The sequence below is a fragment of the Choloepus didactylus genome, chromosome 4 (assembly GCF_015220235.1).
Source record: "Choloepus didactylus isolate mChoDid1 chromosome 4, mChoDid1.pri, whole genome shotgun sequence".
Classification (NCBI taxonomy): domain Eukaryota; kingdom Metazoa; phylum Chordata; class Mammalia; order Pilosa; family Megalonychidae; genus Choloepus; species Choloepus didactylus.
In genome coordinates this window covers 168580414-168600606 of record NC_051310.1, presented here as the reverse complement: position 1 = coordinate 168600606, position 20193 = coordinate 168580414, and positions in this window count along the sequence as shown.

Below are 20193 nucleotides of genomic sequence, written 5' to 3'. Positions count from 1 at the left end.
TTCTTATAGCTGAATAATATTTCATTGTGTATATATATTTCATTATGTGTACATATCACATTTAAAAAAATTTTTTATTGAGCTTGTTCACATTCCATACAATTATCCAAAGATCCAAAGCGTACAATCAATTGCCCACAGTACCATCATACAGCTGTGCATCCATCACAATTAATTTTTTTGAATTTTTGCAACATTTTCATTGCTATAGAAAAGAAAGACAAAAAAAAAAAAGGAAACTTAAATCCTCCCATACCCCTAACCACCCCCCCTCCATTATTGACTCATAGTATTGTTATAGTACATTTGTTAATATTGATGAAAGAATGTTAAAATACTACTAACTGTAGTATATAATTTGCAATAGGTATACTCTCCCTTTATGCCCCTCTATTATTAACTTCTGGTTATAGTGTCATACATTTGTTCTAGTTCATGAAAGAGATTTCTAATATTTGTACAGTTAATCATGGATATTGCCCACCACAGGATTCACTGTTTTATACATTCCCATCTTTTAACCTCTAACTTTCCTTCTGGTGACCTACGTTACTTTAAGCTTCCCCTTTCCACCACATTCACACACCATTCAGCATTGTTAGTTATTCTCACAAAGTTCTACTCTCACCTCTGTCCATTTTCAAACACTTAAGTTCAACCTAGTTGAACATCCTGCTCATAATAAGTGACCGCTCCCCATTCTTTGGTCTCGTTCTGTATCCTGGTAACTTATATTTCATGTCTATGAGTTTACATATTATAGTTAGTTACTATCAGTGAGACACTGCAATATTTGTCCTTATGTGTCTGGCTTATTTCACTCAATATAGTGTCTTCAAATTTCCTTCATCAACCCATTTTTTTAAAGACAGTTTTGTTCACACACCATACATTCCATCCTAAGTAAAAAATCGATGGTTCCCTGTATAGTCATGTATTTATGTATTCACCACCCTCACCACTGTCTATATAAGGACATCTCTATTTCTTCCACAAAGAAGGAAGAAGAGTCAAAGAATGTAGAGAGACAAAAGAAAAAGAAAAAAAATGAAAAAAATAAAAAAAAATTAACATGACAGCTAGGAAACAACAAAAGGAAAGATAAAGTTGAATAAAGAATCAGACAACGTCACCAATGCCAACAGTGCCATACCCCTCCCTTATGTCACCCTCTTATATTCATTTAGCTTTGGTATATTGCCTTTGTTACATTAAAGGAGGCATAATACAATGTTTCTGTTAATTATAGTCTCTAGTTTGCATTGATTGTATTTTTCCCCCAATACCACCCCATTTTTAACACCTTGCAAGGTTGACATTTGTTTGTTCTCCCTCATGTAAAAACATATTTGTACATTTTATAATGATTATCGAGCACTCTAGGTTTCACAGAGTTACGCAGTCCCAGTCTTTATCTTTCCTTTTTCCTTCTGGTGTCCCACATGCTCTAACCTTCCTCTTTCAACCATGCACACAGTCATCTTTGTTCAGTGTACTTACATTGCTGTGCTACCATCACCCAAGACTATTTCAAACCTCTCACTTCTGTCTTTTCCTATCTGTCTATAGTGCTCCCTTTAATATTTCCTGTAGTGCGGGTATCTTGTTCACAAACTCTGTCATTGTCTGTTTGTCAGAAAATATTTTAAACTCTCCCTCGTATTTGAAGGACAGTTTTGCTGGATATAGGATTCTTGGTTAGTGCTTTTTCTCTTTCAGTATCTTAAATATATCACACCACTTCCTTCTTGCCTCCATGGTTTCTACTGAGAAATCCATACATAGTCTTATCAAGCTTCCTTTGTATGTGATGGATTGCTTTTCTCTTGCTTTCAGGATTCTCTTTGTTTATTTTCAATTTCATTTATTTCTGCTTTGATCTTATTTCTCTCCTTCTGCTTGCTTTGGAGTTAGTTTGCTATTCTTTTTCTAGTTCCTCCAGGTGTGCAGTTAGGTCTTTGATTTTAGCTCTTCTTTTCTAATGTAGGCATTTAGGGCTAAAATTTCCCTCTTGGCACTGCCTTTGCTGCATCCCATAAGTTTGATGTTGTGTTCTCATTTTCATTTGTCTTGAGATATTTACTGACTTCTCTTGTAATTTCCTTTTGACCCACTAATTGTTTAAGAGTGTGTTATTTAGCCTCCATGTATTTGTGACTTTTTCATTTCTCTGCCCATTATTGATTCCCAGTTCCATTCCATTATGATCAGAGGAAGTGCTTTGTATAATTTCAGTCTTTTTAAATTTATTGAGACCTGTTTTGTGACACAACATATGGTCTATCCTGGAAAATGATCTATGAGCACTTGAGAAGAATGTATATCCTGCTGTTCTGGGGTGTGTGCTCGTTTGAAACTGTTATGTGCCCCAGGAAAGGCCATGTTCTTTTAATCCAATCATGTAGATCAGACTTATTGTGGCTGAGACCTTTTGATTAGGTTGTTTTAATGGAGATGTGACCCACCGAACCATGTGTGAGACCTTTTGATTAGATTATTTCCATGGTGGTGTGACCCCACCCATTCAAGGTGGGTCTTGATTACTTTACTGGATTCTTTAAGAGAGCTCAAGGGCCAACACATACCCAGACACTTAGAGATTCAGACAGAATGATGTTTGGAGATCTTAAGCTAAGAGATAAAGCCCAGGATTTGCCCCTGGAGAAGCTAAGAGAGGACCCCAGATGCTTAAAGAGAAATGCCCTGGGAGAACAAGCAAGGATGCACAGGAGCTGAGAGGGAGAAGCTAAGAGAGATTAAAGCCCAGAGATATTTTAGAGAAAGCCATCTTGAAACTGGGAGCAAGGGACCAGCAGTCACCAGCCACATGCCTTCCCAGCTGACAGAGGTGTTCCAGATGCCATTGGCCTTTCTTCAGTGAAGGTATCCTCTTGTTGATGCCTTAGTTGGGACACTTTTATGGCCTTAGAACTGTAAATTTGTAACCTAATAAATCCCCATTATAAAAGCCAGTCCATTTCTGGTATTTTGCACTCTGGTGACTTTAGCAAACCAGAACAGGGTATAATGTTCTGTGAGTGTCTGTTAGGTCTAGCTCACTTGCATTGTTTAAATTCTCTGTTTCCTTATTGATCATCTATCTAGCTGTTCCTATCTATTGATGAGAGTGGTGTATTGAAGTCTTCATCTATTATTTATAGACATCTATTTCTCCCTTCAGCATTGCCAGTGCTTGCCTCATGTGTTTGGGGCACTCTGGTTCAGTGCATAAATATTTATGATTGTTATTTCTTCTTGGTGGATTGCCTCTTTTATTAGTATATGATGTATTTCTTTGTTTCTTTTAACAGTTTTGCATTTAAAGTCTATTTTGTCTGATATTAGTATAGCTACCCCAGCTCTTTTCTGGTTACTGTTTGCATGAAATATCTTTTTCCAACCTTTTACTTTCTTTTTTTTTTTTTTTTTAATCATCATTTTATTGAGATATATTCACATACCACGCAGTCATACAAAACAAATTGTACTTTCGATTGTTTACAGTACCATTACATAGTTGTACATTCATCACCTAAATCAATCCCTGACACCTTCATTAGCACACACACAAAAATAACAAGAATAATAATTAGAGTGAAAAAGAGCAATTGAAGTAAAAAAGAACACTAGGTACCTTTGTCTGTTTGTTTGCTTCCCCTACTTTTCTACACATCCATCCATAAACTAGACAAAGTGGAGTTTGGTCCTTATGGCATTCCCAATCCCACTGTCACCCCTCATAAGCTACATTTTTATACAACTGTCTTCGAGATTCATGGGTTCTGGGTTGTAGTTTAATAGTTTCAGGTATCCACCACCAGCTACCCCAATTCTTTAGAACCTAAAAAAGGTTGTCTAAAGTGTGCGTAAGAGTGCCCACCAGAGTGATCTCTCGGCTCGTTTTGGAATCTCTCTGCCACTGAAGCTTATTTCATTTCCTTTCACATCCCCCTTTTGGTCAAGAAGATGTTCTCCATCCCACGATGCCGGGTCTACATTCCTCCCCGGGAGTCATATTCCACATTGCCAGGGAGATTCACTTCCCTGGGTGTCTGATCCCACGTAGGGGGGAGGGCAGTGATTTCACCTTTCAAGTTGGCTTAGCCAGAGAGAGAGGGCCACATCTGAGCAACAAAGAGGCATTCAGGAGGAGACTCTTAGGCACAAATACAGGGAGGCCTAGCCTCTCCTTTGCAGCAACCGTCTTCCCAAGGGTAAAACTTATGGTAGAGGGCTCAACCCATCAAACCACCAGTCCCCTATGTCTGTGGTCATGTTAGCAACCATGGAGGTGGGGTAGGCGAATACCCCTGCATTCTCCACAGGCTCCTCAAGGGGGCACTACATCTTTTTTTTTTTTTTTCCTTGTTTGTCTTTTTTCTTTTTTTTTTTAACTTTCCCTTCTTTTTTAAATCAACTGTATGAAAAAAAAAGTTAAAAAGAAAACAAACATACAATAAAAGAACATTTCAAAGAGACCATAACAAGGGAGTAAGAAAAAGACAACTAACCTAAGATAACTGCTTAACTTCCAACATGTTCCTACTTTACCCCAAGAAAGTTACATAATATAGCAACATTTCAGTGAACTTGTTCCTACTACATCCATCAGAAATTAACAGACCATAGTCATTTCTGGGCATCCCCAGAACGTTAAATAGCTTATCTGTTCTTCTTGGATTATTGTTCCCCCTTCCTTAATTGCTCTCTACTGCTAGTTCCCCTACATTCTACATTATAAACCATTTGTTTTACATTTTTCAAAGTTCACATTAGTGGTAGCATATAATATTTCTCTTTTTGTGCCTGGCTTATTTCGCTCAGCATTATGTCTTCAAGGTTCATCCATGTTGTCATATGTTTCAGCAGATCGTTCCTTCTTACTGCCGCGTAGTATTCCATCGTGTGTATATACCACATTTTATTTATCCACTCATCTGTTGAAGGACATTTGGGTTGTTTCCATCTCTTGGCAATTGTGAATAATGCTGCTATGAACATTGGCGTGCAGATATCTGTTCGTGTCACTGCTTTCCGATCTTCCAGGTATATACCGAGAAGTGCAATCGCTGGATCGAATGGTAGCTCTATATCTAGTTTTCTAAGGAACTGCCAGACTGACTTCCAGAGTGGCTGAACCATTATACAGTCCCACCAACAATGAATAAGAGTTCCAATTTCTCCACATCCCCTCCAGCATTTGTAGTTTCCTGTTTGTTTAATGGCAGCCATTCTAACCGGTGTTAGATGGTATCTCATTGTGGTCTTAATTTGCATCTCTCTAATAGCTAGTGAAGCTGAACATTTTTTCATGTGTTTCTTGGCCATTTGTATTTCCTCTTCAGAGAACTGTCTTTTCATATCTTTTGCCCATTTTATAATTGGGCTGTCTGTACTATTGTCATTGAGTTGTAGGATTTCTTTATATATGCAAGATATCAGTCTTTTGTCAGATACATGGTTTCCAAAAATTTTTTCCCTTTGAGTTGGCTGCCTCTTTACCTGTTTGAGAAATTCCTTTGAGGTGCAGAAACTTCTAAGCTTGAGGAGTTCCCATTTATCTATTTTCTCTTTTGTTGCTTGTGCTTTGGGTGTAAAGTCTAGGAAGTGGCCTCCTAATACAAGGTCTTGAAGATGTTTTCCTACATTATCTTCTAGGAGTTTTATGGTACTTTCTTTTATATTGAGATCTTTGGTCCATTTTGAGTTAATTTTTGTGTAGGGGGTGAGGTAGGGGTCCTCTTTCATTCTTTTGGATATGGATATCCAACTCTCCCAGCCCCATTTGTTGAAAAGACCATTATGGCTCAGTTCAGTGACTTTGGGGGCCTTATCAAAGATCAGTCGGCCATAGATCTGAGGGTCTATCTCTGAATTCTCAATTCGATTCCATTGATCTATATGTCTATCTTTGTGCCAGTACCATGCTGTTTTGGCAACTGTGGCTTTATAATAAGCTTCAAAGTCAGGGAGTGTAAGTCCTCCCACTTCGTTTTTCTTTTTTAGAGTGTCTTTAGCAATTCGAGGCATCTTCCCTTTCCAAATAAATTTGATAACTAGCTTTTCCAAGTCTGCAAAGTAGGTTGTTGGAATTTTGATTGGGATTGCATTGAATCTGTAGATGAGTTTGGGTAGAATTGACATCTTAATGACATTTAGCCTTCCTATCCATGAACATGGAATATTTTTCCATCTTTTAAGGTCCCCTTCTATTTCTTTTAGTAGAGTTATGTAGTTTTCTTTGTATAGGTCTTTTACATCTTTGGTTAAGTTTATTCCTAGGTACTTGATTTTTTTAGTTGCTATTGAAAATGGTATCTTTTTCTTGAGTGTCTCTTCAGTTTGTTCATTTCTAGCATATAGAAACATTACTGACTTATGTGCATTAATCTTGTATCCCGCTACTTTGCTAAATTTGTTTATTAGCTCTAGTAGGTGTATCGTTGATTTCTCAGGGTTTTCTAGATATAAGATCATATCATCTGCAAACAATGACAGTTTTACTTCTTCTTTTCCAATTTGGATGCCTTTTATTTCTTTGTCTTGCCGGATTGCCCTGGCTAGCACTTCCAGCACAATGTTGAATAACAGTGGTGACAGCGGGCATCCTTGTCTTGTTCCTGATCTTAGAGGGAAGGCTTTCAGTCTCTCACCATTGAGTACTATGCTGGCTGTGGGTTTTTCATATATGCTCTTTATCATGTTGAGGAAGTTTCCTTCAATTCCTACCTTTTGAAGTGTTTTTATCAAAAAGGGATGTTGGATTTTGTCAAATGCTTTTTCAGCATCTATTGAGATGATCAATTGATTTTTCCCTTTCGAGTTTTTAATGTGTTGTAATACATTGATTGTTTTTCTTATGTTGAACCATCCTTGCATGCCTGGAATGAACCCCACTTGGTCATGGTGTATGATTTTTTTAATGTGTCTTTGGATTCGATTTGCAAGTATTTTGTTGAGGATTTTTGCATCTATATTCATTAGGGAGATTGGCCGGTAGTTTTCCTTTTTTGTAGCATCTTTGCCTGGTTTTGGTATTAGATTGATGTTAGCTTCATAAAATGAGTTAGGTAGTGTTCCATTTTTTTCAATGTTTGAAAGAGTTTGAGTAAGATTGGTGTCAGTTCTTTCTGGAAAGTTTGGTAGAATTCCCCTGTGAAGCCATCTGGCCCTGGGCATTTATTTGTGGGAAGATTTTTGATGACTGATTGGATCTCTTTGCTTGTGATGGGTTGGTTGAGGTCTTCTATTTCTTCTCTGGTCAGTCTAGGTTGTTCATATGTTTCCAGGAAATTGTCCATTTCTTCTACATTATCCAGTTTGTTGCCATACAGTTGTTCATAATATCCTCTTATAATTTTTTTAATTTCTTCAGGATCTGCAGTTATGTCACCTTTTTCATTCATTATTTTGTTTATATGGGTCTTCTCTCTTTTTGATTTTGTCAGTCTAGCTAGGGGCTTGTCAATCTTGTTGATCTTCTCAAAGAACCAACTTTTGGTGATATTTATCCTCTCTATTGTTTTTTTGTTCTCTATGTCATTTATTTCTGCTTTAATCCTTGTTATTTCTTTTCTTGTACTTGGTTTAGGATTGGTTTGCTGTTCATTTTCTAGCTTCTTCAGTTGATCCATTAGTTCTTTGATTTTGGCTCTTTCTTCCTTTTTAATATATGCGTTTAGTGCTATAAATTTCCCCCTTAGCACTGCTTTTGCTGCATCCCATAGGTTTTGGTATGTTGTGTTCTCATTTTCATTCGTCTCGATATATTTAGCAATTTCTCTTGCTATTTCTTCTTTAACCCACTGATTGTTTAGGAGTGTGTTGTTTAACCTCCAGGTATTTGTGAATTTTCTAAGTCTCTGATGGTTATTGACTTCTAATTGTATTCCATTGTGGTCAGAGAATGTGCTTTGAATAATTTCAATCTTTTTAAATTTATTGAGGCTTGTTTTATGTCCCAGCATATGATCTATTCTGGAGAAAGTTCCGTGAGCACTAGAAAAGTATGTGTATCCTGGTGATTTGGGATGTAATGTCCTGTAGATGTCTGTTAAATCTAATTCATTTATCAGATTGTTTAGGTTTTCAATTTCCTTATTGGTCTTCTGTCTGGTTGATCTATCTATAGGAGAGAGTGATGTGTTGAAGTCTCCCACAATTATTGTGGAAACATCAATTGCTTCCTTTAGTTTTGCCAGTGTTTCTCTCATGTATTTTGTGGCACCTTGATTGGGTGCATAGACATTTACGATTGTTATTTCTTCTTGCTGAATTGCCCCTTTTATTAGTATGTAGTGGCCTTCTTTGTCTCTCAAAACATCCCTGCATTTGAAGTCTATTTTATCTGAGATTAATATTGCTACACCTGCTTTCTTTTGGCTGTAGCTTGCATGAAATATTTTTTTCCATCCTTTCACTTTCAGTTTCTTTGTGTCCCTGTGTCTAAGATGAGTCTCTTGTATGCAACATATTGATGGTTCATTTTTTTTGATCCATTCTGCGAATCTATATCTTTTAATTGGGGAGTTTAATCCATTTACATTCAACGTTAAAACCGTGAAGGCATTTCTTGAATCGGCCATCTTATCCTTTGGATTATGTTTGCCATATTTTTCCCTCTCTCTATTAATATCCTTTATTGTACCCATACCGAATCTCTTTAGTACTGAACCTTTCTCCAAGTCTCTCTGTCCTGTCTTTGTTTCTCTGTCTGTAGGGCTCCCTTTAGTATCTCCAGTAGGGCAGGTCTCTTGTTAGCAAATTCTCTCAGCATTTCTTTGTCTGTGAAAAATTTAAGCTCTCCCTCAAATTTGAAGGAGAGCTTTGCTGGATAAAGTATTCTTGGCTGGAAATTCCTCTCACTCAGAATTTTAAATATATCGTGCCACTGCCTTCTCGCCTCCATGGTGGCTGCTGAGTAGTCACTACTTAGTCTTATGCTGTTTCCTTTGTATGTGGTGAATTGCTTTTCTCTTGCTGCTTTCAGAACTTGCTCCTTCTCTTCTATGTTTGACAGTGTGATCAGTATATGTCTCGGAGTGGGTTTTTTTGGATTTATTCTATTTGGAGTTCGCTGAGCATTTATGATTTGTGTATTTATGTTGTTTAGAAGATTTGGGAAGTTTTCCCCAACAATTTCTTTGAATACTCTTCCTAGACCTTTACCCTTTTCTTCCCCTTCTGGGACACCAATGAGTCTTATATTCGGACGTTTCATATTATCTATCATATCCCTGAGGTCCATTTCAAGTTTTTCAATTTTTTTCCCCATTCTTTCTTTTATGCTTTCATTTTCCATTCTGTCATCTTCCAGGTCACTGATTCGTTGTTCAACTTCCTCTAGTCTTGTACTATGAGTGTCCAGAATCTTTTTAATTTGGTCAACAGTTTCTTTAATTTCCATAAGATCATCCATTTTTTTATTTAGTCTTGCAATGTCTTCTTTATGCTCTTCTAGGGTCTTCTTGATTTCCTTCATATCCCATACTATGGTCTCATTGTTCATCTTTAGTTCTTTGAGTAGCTGCTCTAGGTGTGTCTCTTCTGGTCTTTTGATTTGGGTGCTTGGGCTTGGGTTATCCATATCGTCTGGTTTTTTCATATGCTTTATAATTTTCTTTTGTTTTTGGCCTCATGGCATTTGCTGAACTTGATAGGGTTCTTTTAGGGTTTGTAGACCAGTTGAAGTCCTTATCTCTAATTTATCAGATCTACAGCTTCGTGGAGTACACTTTCTCTAACTAACCAGCAGGTGGCGTCCACGAGCCACCTGTTCTCCACAAGCCAGATCTCCCCTGCTTAGCCTTTTTGGTGAGTGGGGGAGTGAGTCTTGTGGGGCCCAATTGGTGTACCAAGCTTGCGTGTGTAGTTGGTGTTGCCTGCCCTGTATGTGGGGCGTGTTTCTGGGCAGTTGGGGAGGGGGGGTGGCCCTAACAATCAAATCTCCCTGATGATCCTAGAGTTTTAAAGCTACTGCAATAGTCTAATCCTTCAGTTCAGTCCTGCCACAGTTTGTCTCTGCTACTGACCCACAAGTCTTTGGTATTGGCGTATGGCTCCTGAGACTTGCAAGTGGGCCCCTCTTCCAGGCTGTGCACCCCGGGTCCTCTGTTGAGGGATGACTGTGCTATGTCACAGGTGAGTGCCGTCCCCCCAGGGCAGTTCTGGGCTGCTGGGCTGTGTTGGGAGGCTCCCAGTCTGCTCAAATGATGGCTGAATGGGGCTCTGTTAATTCACACTGCTCCCCCTTCCCAGCTCTGGGACATTCAGCTGAGGTTGCAGGGAAGGCTAATGTCCACGCCCAGTTTTGTGGTGTGTGCCTGTTATTTGAAGCACTTCCGTCACACTGGGTTGTCTGGGGCAGCTCTGGGCTATGGGGCTGGCGATGGGCAGGAGTGTTTCCTGTCCACCAGGATGGTGGCTGTGAGCGGACACCCCCCTTTTCTTGGGAAGTTGTGTTGTTTAGTGAATTTTCTCAGCCACTGGATTATTGCCTTTTGTCTCAGAGCTCTCTTAGTTCTGCTCTTGACTTGACGTGCCCAAATTTCAATTCTTTGAAGCTTTCTGTATTGAGCTTCTTAGAGTAATTGTTTTAGAAAAAGCAAAAAGGATTTAAAAAACAAACAAACAAACAAAAAAAAAACGGCCCTCCTCAGAGATCTAATGGGTTATTGAAATGCTAATAGACAAAGCAACCAGGGCCATTAAGGAAAGGTGCACAGGGCAGAGAGATCAGCCTTGCTTCGGGATTTGCATATGCGCCTCAAGGCCTGATCTCCGCCCTTCCCCTTTCTGTGTTCACCAGAACTCCAAAAATCCTCTGCTTTTATTTTGGAGTTTTTCGTGTTGTTTTTTTCCTATGCCTGTCTCCTCTCTGCTGGGCTGGCTGCTCTCAGAGTCTCTGGTGTCTGGTCTCAGTCTATCTATGGTTGGAGTTTGAATCAGTAGAATGAGTTTCCGATAAGAGCAGCCACTGCAATTCTCCCTTCTCCTTCCTGGAGCTGACAGCCCCTCCTCCCCCGGGACTGAGCCTGGCAGGGAGGGGCGCGGGTCCCCTGGCCGCAAAAACTTACAGATTTCGCTGATCTCAGCAGTTCCACGTTTTCATGAGTGTTGTATGAAGTATGCCCAAAGACAGATTGCTCTGTGGTGTCCAGTCCACGCAGTTCCTGGCTTTTTACCTACTTTCCTGGAGGAGTAACTAAAACATACAGCTCACCAGTCTGCCATCTTGCCCCGCCTCCTCCCAACCTTTTACTTTCAATCTATTTGTGTTCTTGGATCTAAGGTGAGTCTATAGTGGACAGTATATTGATGGATCATATTTTTTATCCATTCTTCTACTCTGCATCTTTTGATTAAGGAGTTTAGGCCATTAACACTCAATGTTGTTAACATAACGTCAGTATTTACTCAACCATTTTATTCTTTAGCTTTTATGTCACATTTTTGTCTCTTTCTTTCTTTTATATTTCCTATTCTTTTCTTTCTTTCTTTCTTTCTTTCTTTCTTTCTTTCTTTCTTTCTTTCTTTCTTTCTCTTTCTTTCTTTCATATGTCATATTTTCTTTCTTTTTCTTTGTTTCTTTCTCTTTCTTTCCTTCCCTCCCTTCCTTCCTTTAACCCTTTTAGTTACCCTTACTGAAATTTTTCATTTCTATACTCTCATCCAAGCTTCTCTCTCCTGTCTTTTCCTTTCAGCCTGTAGCATTCCGTTTAGTATTTTTTGTAGGGCAGGTCTCTTGTTCATGAACCCTCTCAGTTTCTGTTTATCTGTGAATATTTTTAAGGACAGTTTTGCCAGATAAAGAATTCTTGGCTGGCAGTTCTTTTCATTCAGTGCCTGAAATATATCATACCACTGCCTTCTCACTTTGTGTGGTTTCTGATGAGAAATTGGAAGTTAGTCTTATAGTACGTTCCTTGTATGTGATGAATCACTTTTCTCCTACTGCTTTCAAAATTCTCTTTGTCTTTGGCACTTAACATTTTTATTAGTGTGTGTCTTGTATTAGGTCTATTAGGATTTATACTGTTTGGGGGTATGTTATGCTTCTTGGACATGTACCTTTGTGTCTTTCATAAGAGTTGAGAAATTTTCAGCCATCATTTCCTCAAATATTCTTTCTGCTCCCTTTCTCTTCTATTCTCCTTTGGGGGTACCCACAACATGTATATATTGGGCACTTCATTCTGTCTTTCAATTCCCTGACACCCTGCTCCATTTTTTTCATTCTTTTCTCTATTTGCTCTTTTGTCTGTATGTGATTTTTCAATGTCCTATCCTCTCTTTTGCTGATCCTTTCTTCTGCCTCTTCAAATCTGCTGTTATATACTTCTAGTGTAGCTTTATCTCTTCTATTCTGCCTTTCAATGTTATTTTTTGTATGCTTTCAAATTCTTTATATTCACCAAGTGTCTTCTTAATATATTTTATCTCTTTTGCCATATTTTCCTTCATCTCCTTGAATTTATTTAGATTTTTTTGAACATCATTGATTAGTTGTTTCAAATCCTGTATCTCGTCTGAAGTTTTAATGTGCTCCTTTAGGCCATATTTTCTTGTTTCTTAGAATGGCTTGTAATTTTTTGCTGGTGTTTAGGCATCTGATTTTCTTGATGTGTTTACTCTGGAGGTCAGTTTTTCTCACTTGCCTATGTTTTTCTGGTTGATTGGCTTTATGCTAAACCTCTTCTTTGAAACTTGGTCAACTTGTTTTAGACTTTTAGCAAAGCTTGGGTTTGATCAGAATTTTTTCCACACTTATCCATCTCATTCTTGCTCTGTACGTGTGATACAATTTTTGAGATTGCACTCTTTGTGCAATTGTTTACCCCCAGTAGATAGCTTCCTTTCTTATATTCCTCCTCTGGGATTGTTGATCTGTTCTATTTGTTTTTTTATTTGCCTCTGTATGTTTTTAACATTCCTTTCATTATGGCTAGCTGCTTTTTCCTGGAGGGCTAATTCTGGAAGGAGGGTCCCCCTGGAGAGGACTTTCCCAAGTCAGTTTTTTCCAATGAAAACAGGCCCAGAGAGCCATGAATGGGGTGTGGATCGGTTCCAAAGTGCACTGAGATGAAGACCTGGAAGGATGCCAATCTTCTCTATAATGTCTCCTTGATTCTGTGCTTTCTTGGCACTCTTCCACCTCCTATTCTCTGCAGTCCTAAGGTGGTACTGTGCCTTTAATTCTCAACTGATTCCTCCCCTGCTAGGGGTGTGGCTGCAACAGAGGTTTCCAGCCACTTTCAGCTGGGTGGTTTGGAACTGTTGCTCGATACTAGACCCTGGGACCTGAACCCTCTTCAGCAACCTGTTCCCTGCTGCTCTGAGACGTTACATGTCTCTCAATCAGCCACACTTCTGCCCCTGCTGGGGTTAATTCAGAGGCTACCACCTGCTTTCTGTCTTGGGTAGGTTGACTCTGTAGCTATTCTAGGAACTGGAATCCAGCATTCCAAATTTGCTAATCAAAAGCTGCAGGCAGTGTCCAGGCTTGTCCCCCTCTTTTTCATGGAGAAGAGCCATCCTTCAGCAAACTGATCCCCACTTTCCTGAGTGGTTACTGGGTCTCTCAATCCATCCTGCTTCCTCCCCTTCTGGGAACAGGATTGAAACAGAGTCTGCTGGCTGCTTTCTGTCCTGAGTGGGCTGTAAGTTACCTAATACCCAGCAGTCTGAATTTGCTAATCAGAAGCTACAATCACTGCCCAGCAGTATCTCCTCACCCCTGCTCCTGGGAGAAAGGGCTTCTATTCCCAGCCAAGGAGTGGCTCCCTCCTGAGGCATCCGGCCATGCAAGTAGGGGATGGACACCAGCCTCCACAGTAGAGAGAGGTCTATTCAAAGATCTTTACCTCAGTTTATCAGTCTTTTCTTTCTGCTCCTCTCTGGATGGTGTATAGTAATTCTTCTGGTCTCCAGAGCCCCACAAAGAGTTGCTTCAGACAGTTTTTGGCTGTTTACTAGCTACCCTGGAGGATGAACTGAATCCTAGAGATTCCTGTTCCACCACCTCAGAAATAAACAAACAGAAAGCAAATACTTTTTGATGTATTAAGTTGGAACTGCAAATACTCTATAACTGAGACATTTATACTGAAGGAGATTTAGGTGATGAGTTAGCAACTGGGATTCTAAATCATAGTCTAGTTCTTAAACAGTATTTAGACAAATGGGACTAAACTCGAAGACACTGCTTCCCAGCCCTTTACACATCAAGGTACTCATAGATAATGGTGATATTTTTACAGTATCCTGGGGATAAACTGAAGTTCTTGGCTGGAGGGAGGGCATCAGTCCCAAGAGCTGAAGGATGAATGTCTAGGCATCCTGTGACCCATTCACAGTGCACTGATTGGGGATCTGTGCCCTAAGAAGGAATGACTCAGAGACCTCAAGCTTATTTAGGTTTCATATGTTCTTAGCTTTTCCTGGGTTCCATTCATCAGTGCAGTAAAAGACTCTCTTAAATAACATGCTCTGTCTCCCAGAAAACCTCTGTGAAGCTAGTGTGATATGGGCAGCTCTGTTCTGCCAGCTTTGAAAGGGCACTTTGGCAAAATTCAAATCAAAGTCGGGTGAAGGTGGTGCACCTTCCATCCCCTTGAATTTGTGGATATCATCACCTAAGTAGGTTGATGCTCACATGTAACACATCAACTATGTAAGGGTTCTATGAACAAATCATGACTGTTGCAGAAAATTGGGGTTGAAGGTACTAAACATTTTGTCACTTTGATATATACTGTGATTAACCTTTATTGAGGACTTGGGAAATATATATTTTATCATGCTTAATATTTAACAACCAGGTGAGCTAATACCTTTGCTTTCCCCAGTTTATTAGAGGGGAAAAATGAGGCTTTGAGAAATTAAGTAACCATGTGGAATGTTTTGCACTGGGATTAAAGCCCAAGTCTGACTCCAAAGCATGAACTTGTCATGTCTGCCACACTGCTCCCGGCTTTCTAGGTGAGGGCTGTTGGACCTGGTCCTGAGAGAAAATCATCATGAACATGATTCTCCTTTGTTTGATGATAAACCTGAAGACTATTACTTTTATGCCCCCTCTTGGTTTTCCTGCCTTTCTCTGACTTGGGAAAATGACTTAACCTCTGGACCTCAACAATTTATTTCTAAAACAGGGACAATGATGCCATGGTTTTTAGAAAGTGGCAGCCTTGAGCATTCATCCTGTGAGACACACAATGATTTTAGAAAAGAAATTTTAAGTTTTTAATATTGGATTATGGTCCTAAAAAGTATCATTTTCTTAGATATATAATTCAGGGCCAAGAGGTTATCACATTTATTGAATTTTTTCAATGCAATAAAAAACATGTATAGTCATTAAAGAACATAATATGTGACTAGAGAATGCCCAGGCTACTGAGATCACCCCAAGAGGAGTGTTATCTTGGGAGAAAATAATTTCTTGGTAGCTGATGAAACAACTACTCTGTAGGACCAGGCCTTATAGGTAAGTCCACTGCAGAGAGAAGCAAAGTTTAGGCCTCCTTTTACCTAGCAAAGAGAAACAAATTCTGCATTATAAAGGGGACAGAAGAGAATCTGGACCTCAGGAAAGTTCCCTGGGGTTGGGGTGGGAGATGGTTCTGGAATCACTCTCCCCATTCTGGGTTTGAAGCCCAACTCCAACATGTACTAGTGGTTGACCTTGGACAATTTACTTAATTTCTTTATGCCTTGGTTCTTCACCTAAAGTAGGAATACAGAGGATATGAACCTTAGAGGGTTGCCACGAAGAAGCTTAAATAAGATAGTATAACTAAAGCTATTACCTTGCATGTAGTTGAAAACAGAGATGGGTATAATCTCCCTGAGGACTTGAAATAAGGATGAAAAAGGTCTTTGGAGAAAACAATAATATCTAATGGGAATCTGGTAAGTTGTATAGTATAATTCTCATTGGTCCAAGTAATCTTGTTGTTTTTATTTTTTACATTCAAAAAATTACAAGAAAATCATATTTTCATCCTTCAAAATCAATCATTTAATATTTTGACCCATTTGCTTCTAGTTATTTTGGAAAGGCAGAGGACCAGAAGGGAGAACTGCTATTTCTATTTCTAAAATATTAAAATATTATAGACTCATTAAAAAAGAATTGAACAAGGTAGAAAATATAAGGATAAAACTTAAATCACTCCAAATCCCACCATCCAGATGTTACCATTCTTAAGAGTGGGCAAAGTCCATATGTATTTGTAAATATATATGGATATATATACACACACACATGGAGATGGATAGATATATTTGCGTGTGGGTAGATGGTATGTATGTATATGTATAAATGTGTGCTTGTATACATGTATACATTCAACTTTGATTTTATTGCCCAGATGCTGAAGAATTCTTCTTTTTATATCCTTGAAGTTTAATAACTTAACTAGAATTTGTCTCAGATGATTAGCTAGCTACCCAGAAATAATCTTATTGAAATAAGATGATGTTGCATGTGTTTGTGGGGGGCATAGGTGAAACAAGACTGCTAAAATGTTCATAACTTGAAATTAGGTGATGAGTATATGGGAGTTTACTTTTGGAATTGTTTGAAAATTTCCACAGGAAGTTAAAGAAAAACTTTTTTAAAAATCATGGGTGTGCGTATATGTGTGTGTGTGTGTTTAATAAGTACTTAGTTCAAGTTTATGAGCTTCATAGAAGAAAAAGAAGTAGAACTAAAATATCCCTCTAAGGCTTAAAGCTTCAGCTGTGTGGAGTCATAAATTTTTTTAACTTTATGATTCCATTATAGACAATATCTCTTGACGTGGAAAGATGAGAGTATTAGCACTCTTACCCTTCTCTCCTTCATCTCTTCTCTTAGAACTCCCAACTTGGGTTAGTTATATTATTCTTTCTTTATGTATTTGTTTATAAAATCCATGTTATCTTCTGTACCCATAGTTTCTCTAATTGTATTGAATTTCTTTTTAAATGGATTTGATGTTAACCATTTGATCTTCTTACTATGACGTCTTTGCTCTTGAATTATTTTAATACATCTCTTAGTTTGTTGTATTTCATGATGATAAATTTTTTTCAAGAAGCTACTTTTTATATTCCTTGAGGTTTTCCAAGTTTCAGAATGTCTGCCCATCATACACAGACGAGGTCTTGGCTGGGTATGTCTGAGTCACAATTCCTTTGCATTAGAACATTGTGGATATTGTTCCAATGTCTACTGGTATTGAAGTTTGCAGCCATCCTGATTTTTTCCCCCTCTTTTTTATTTAGGTGGCTTCAACTTTGATTTTATTGCCCAGATGCTGAAGAATTCTTCTTTTTATATCCTTGAAGTTTAATAACTTAACTAGAATTTGTCTCAGTTTTAAGCTTTCTGTATCACATATTCTAAGAACATGATTTGCACATTTAGTTTTTCATTTTAGGAGCATGCTCTTGTATTATATCTTTGAACACATCTACTTTTTGGGGGTGGGGTTGATTATGCTTCAGGAATCCTGGTAATCCTTAAATTGAATTGTCATGTTATATCTTCCATATCTATTAGTTTCTCATTAATTTCTTTACCTTTGTTTTTTTCTTCTGCATTTCTATATTTATCTCTAGTGATTCTTTTATCTCAGTAATGAATTTAAGCAGTATCTAATATGTTCCTTCCTGGGTCTAATTTTTGTATTAATTTAATAATAATGTTGCTGTTGTTCTCTATTAGTTTTCTTTAAGATACAATCTCCTTCTTCATCATAGTCTGTTAATTTATCATTTTGTCTTTGAGCTTTTGTTTAAAAAATCATGTCCTTATTAAAATGCTCTGTGGTATGCTGTACTTGGTGTTGGTTTATTTTTGCTGTAGTCTGTATATTTTTCCATGCTGATTTAGTTTGTTTTACATCTTTATCATGCTTAGGGAGCTCTGTGTCCCCCAAATTTGGATGACTTTCTAACTTCTTTACTCAATATCTCAAACCAGTTTGTTTTTCCTCTAAGCTACAGTATGATTCCAGAGTTTCTACTTTCCTGTTATGTGAGAACTGGTAGAGTTTCAGGCTTAGGTTGGGTAGCAAAAAGAGAGAGCTTCTGAGGGTCATGCTGTGTTTGTCAGACTATCTGGGCTTTCTTCTGAGATTCTGCATGTTCACTACCAGGTTTACTACACATTTTTGGTATGTATAATATCTTCTCAATAGCATATGTTTTCCTGGAGCATTCACTTTGATGTGAGTCTGCCCTGACATTCATTTTCTCTGTTTCATACATTTCTCCTGGCAATAATTTCTGTCAGAAGAGGCAAATGTCATGATAACTCCATATGCTTCTCTCCACACTTGGGAATGTTAGTGAGAATTCTCAGTATTTTGTAAAATCAACAATATAGATTCTTGGGGAAGAGGATGAGGGATTGTTTAGGAATGAAGTCATGCTGAACCTCTCCTCTTTGACCCAAGGTCTTGTTTAGAAGCTTATTAATTTAGATTATGACCTTTTTTGTATTTGGTTACTGTGGTGAAATCTTTTGCCTTGTCTTTAACTAATTTTTTTCTCATTCTATTAGGTATCAGGGACAGGAGTTAAGTCAGGACTTTCAATCTGCGACCTTACCATGGCCCAGGTAACTTTTCAATAATTCTGCATGAATCACTATTATTTTGCTCTGGATGATATTTTATTTTAAGAGACTTGAAGATGAGGGAATAACAAGACATCAGGGTTAGAGTGAGGTTGGACGTGAACCTGAAGACAAAAATGTAAGTTATTAAAATCTATTTTAATCTACAAATATTAATATTGCCTATTTAAAAACATTGGGGAGCAAACTGTGTTTATAAAACTGTGAATTCTGATGAATGAGAAGACCATGCTTGTTTGATAAACTTCAGAAAGATTTTGCTTCAAAGTATCCAAATCTATTTTTCTGGAAGGGAACTGACACATTTAGTAGAGATCTAGGAATGTCCAAATAAAACCAGGAATCATTTTTGAATCTATGTTTCAGTCAGTTTTGTGTCACCCCCAAGACCATGTCCAGTGTGATTGGTTCTTGGAGACCACAGTACTTTTCCTAGAACTTAGAAGAGAGGGAAGTTAGAATATCCTGTGAGAGTTACACTGTAAGATCAATGGAGAATGGAGGGTAGTAGGGATGTGTCGAGTCACCTGGAAGAGAGATTGATGTCTATGCTTGCAAAACTGTTATCTTCTATACAGGTGTAAAGGTATCAATATATGTAAAGAAATAATGTGTACAAAGCAGAGGGATTGGTTAGGTGTGGGAAACATAGCAAAAGAAGCATCAATAAGGATTTAGATACCAGCTCTATCCCTGGGAGTAGGAGAATTCACCATCAGATTAGAAATTTCAGTCCCAAAGGCAAGAGTGCCCCTATTGTGAATCTGATGTTAAAACATGAACTTCATCTGACTACCCCTTTTCTGATTCCATGTCATTGGGGCAGTTTTAGGATTCCAGTGGAGGCCTGTTCATGTAGAGAGAGAATGAAGAAAATATACAGATTTTAAATATTTCTGAGCCTTTTACAGTGATTCCTCAGGGTAATGAGTGGTTTCTGATTACCATTTGGTTTTCCCTGACTACAGGGAGAAAAGGAGATTGTTATGCTAACCTGAATAATTCTAGTCAGTGTGACAATTCTATTTCTCACTTTAATATATTGCCATTCTGATGCTTTCCTCAGGTCTCTTGTATATTTCAGTTAGTATAAGTCAGTACTTTGGTGTCTGATCACCCTTGAACATTGGCAAGAGTGAATTAGCCTTCTCTTAGATAATGCTGATTCTCTATTTATTTACATCCCTCTCTATTTATTTTAATGCCAGATATAGTTAAGTATTTGGTTAATTCATCTGTATTAAAATGGTTAAGACCAGATAAAAACTAACATACCTCTGGAGAAAATGTATGAAAAACTTTCAGGGGAATCTCATTTGATTCTCCTTCATTGTTTTGAAACAGGAAGAGTAGCACTGGGAAAGTGAGGCATGGCTAAGGTGACTTGCAAGGGTCATTTTTACATTAAGGATATATACCTCCAAATTTGAAGTGTAATGTTCTTTCTGCTAAATTTTCTGCCCAATCTGAAGCCACTGGGGCCCTCAGGAGAAGCAAAAGGATATTGCGTGAAACAATAGGGCTAGAGCATGGGACATGGAATTTTGGAGAGGACCCAAAGGCTA